At 38.1% G+C, this 2,701-nt stretch overlaps 1 non-coding gene across 1 annotated transcript; it reads left to right on the plus strand.

The window, feature by feature from the left end:
- The first annotated feature begins 1,804 nt into the window (after window positions 1–1,804).
- On the plus strand, window positions 1,805–1,912 carry LOC145037953 (small nucleolar RNA R71). Its single transcript, XR_013679062.1, has one exon. It is a non-coding gene; the product is annotated as a small nucleolar RNA R71 (small nucleolar RNA).
- The last annotated feature ends 789 nt before the right edge of the window (window positions 1,913–2,701 follow it).

Below are 2,701 nucleotides of genomic sequence, written 5' to 3' on the forward strand. Positions count from 1 at the left end.
CCTTTGTTCATAGGATTTCATTCTTCCATAGTTTTATTGTAATTAATAAAAATACATATCTATTTACTGGAGGATATTCTAAGGACATAGTCTACGGTTTTATTTTAAGAAATAAGACTACTATACATACTCGTGGTAACCAGGATTTTCAAACAGAATATACTTTTCATATAGAATTCATCAAACATGTTAGAAAATATGAGATTTTCTTGGTAAACATACTTTCATATTCAGAACTTGATAACAACGATTTTCTATAACAAACTACAATTTACTTATAATGGAAAGGAATCATTTATACAAACTCGGTGACTAGTTTTCAATACAAAAACATGTTTATGAACTCACCAGCTTTATGCTGATACGTTTTTAAAACCACTTGTATTCACAGGACAACAATAAACAGGTACCTTGCCAGCTTTTGGAGAAGACGGAGCATTTTGGAGTCTCGTTTTTATGTTTTGTTTATATAGATGTATACAAACTATGTTTCTTATTGTAATGTAATGGTTGTGTTTACTATAATTGCTATGATATGATTGTTGTGATACTACGCATGACATCTCCGCCCCTGACGTTTCCGTCGTTGTTTTTCTGACGGTTCAGAGGTGTGACAAACCACCTTCTTCACTTCTGCCATCTTATTTCTATTTGTAATAAGCTCCTTTAAAATTTTAGCATACTTAGGCATTTGTGCAGCCGCATCGATGAATGGCATATTAATTTGAAGGTCTTTTATGTGTTCCAGGAACTTGCTATAATCAATATTGTGCTTCTCTTGTCTGGCTCGACCTGGAAACGGTAGTAGAGGCTGATATGGCTTAACAGGAGGTTTATTTTTCTGTTCAGGTGGGGGACTCATTGAGTCCATGTCTGTGACTCGGCGAGTCAGGTTGGGATTTTTCAATTTTTGAGTTTCTGCTTCTTCCTCTTGCACCAATTTAGGATCTTGTTTCTAAATAGGGGCCAGAGGAGTAAAAATCTTCCCACTCCTAGTTGTCACGATGTTATATGTGAGCCTTTCGGATTATTTTCGGTATTATTAGGAAGTCCACCCGGTCGTCTCTCATTTCTTTGAAGTGCAAGTTGGCCTAGCTGTTTTTCAATGATGAGAATGGAGGCTTGTTGATTCCTATGTAGAGCTTGCTGATCATTCATCATAATTTGGTGCTCTTTAATCATGCTTTGTTGATCCCTCAACATATTTTGTTGATCTTTTATTGCACAATCGGTATCGTTATGTCTTTTTTCGGATGCAATTTCAAATCTTGTAAGCATATCTTCAAAGTCTAACTTCTTTTCTTGCACCGGCTCCTCCTTTTGATAAAAATTGCTTTCTTTTTTCTTATACTTTTCCTCCTTCTCCTTCTTGTACTCATCATAAGGTAGCCATTCTTTCTTGCATTTTCACCAATCATCATCATATCTGTCACTGCTTGAGTAACACACTTGAGCTTTCTGGTTCCCGTTCTCATCAAGATCACAATCCTTAGTAAGATGAGGTCCTCTACAGTTATCACATACCACTCTAATGGCATGGATAGATTGGTCCATCTTAGTCATTCTTCGATCCATGCTCTCCAATTTTTCCATCACTGCTGCCATATCACCGGTTATAGCATTCAACACCGCTCGAGTTCAGTCATTCCTTGGGTTATGATATTCTCTAGAGAGCTTAGAGAATTCTTCAATAAGTTCCCTAACTTCAGCCAGATTTTCTTTGTTAATGGCCTTGAGAGTGAAGGAGTTGTCTAGTGGTGACGTTTACCGCATCATAAATGTTGATACTTCTTGTTGCACATTGAGGTCTTTTTGTGGGCAATTCCTAATTAGACCCTTGTAGCTCTCCCATGCTTCGTATAGCGACTCACCCATTTGTTGTTCAAAATTTGCAATGGCCTTTTTTGAGTTTAGCAACCTTAGATTGTGGACAAAATTGCTCTAAAAATTCTTCACGCATTTTTGCCCATGCAGTAATCACGCTCGGTGGTAGTGCTTTCAACCAATCCTTTGCAACTCCTTTAAAGGTGATAGGGAGAATCCTTAAGAACATCGTTTCTCTTAGTACATTAGGAATATTAAAGTATTGGCGATGTTGTTAACTTCATCGAGATGCTTATAGCATCTTCATGATCCTTTTTGATGAAAGGAATCTCCTTCAATGCAGAGAGGATGTGCCCATAAAGTTCAAATGTGGCAGCGGCGGGTATGGCGGGTTGCACAAGCCCCAGACCGGTGTTGTCTCGAATCCTCTTTTTGTACGCCTCTATCGAGAGGTCGACAATGTCCACCTTGGTGTTGTTGGGTTCGCCTTCATGCTCACTTTCTTCTTCGTATTCTGACTCGTATTTGGTTACTTTTGGGATCGAATTTTCTTCAAAACTCTAGAACTTTCTTTCCACGCTCTTTTGACTGCTAGACTCACCTGCTTCTTGCTTTTCTTCTTCCTAAAGACCGATTTAACGTCCTTGAAAGATGATTTCCTTGACGGGTTTGAGTCTTCAACGGTTTTATCATTGTTCTTCCTATGAGCGGATTCCGGGTCTTCGAATGGAGGTAACAGAAGTGTGTTTGAACCTCGGTTCATATAATACTTGCAAGAAAAAACAAGAAATATGCGTAAAAAGAACAAAAAATGAAATAAAAAACGAAACTGAAAATTTTGCCTTGGAATCATCGAGTAGCTGCGATTGGACTTAAC

The sequence above is a fragment of the Lactuca saligna genome, chromosome 3 (genome assembly GCF_052625555.1).
Source record: "Lactuca saligna cultivar CGN05327 chromosome 3, ASM5262555v1, whole genome shotgun sequence".
NCBI lineage: Eukaryota > Viridiplantae > Streptophyta > Magnoliopsida > Asterales > Asteraceae > Lactuca > Lactuca saligna.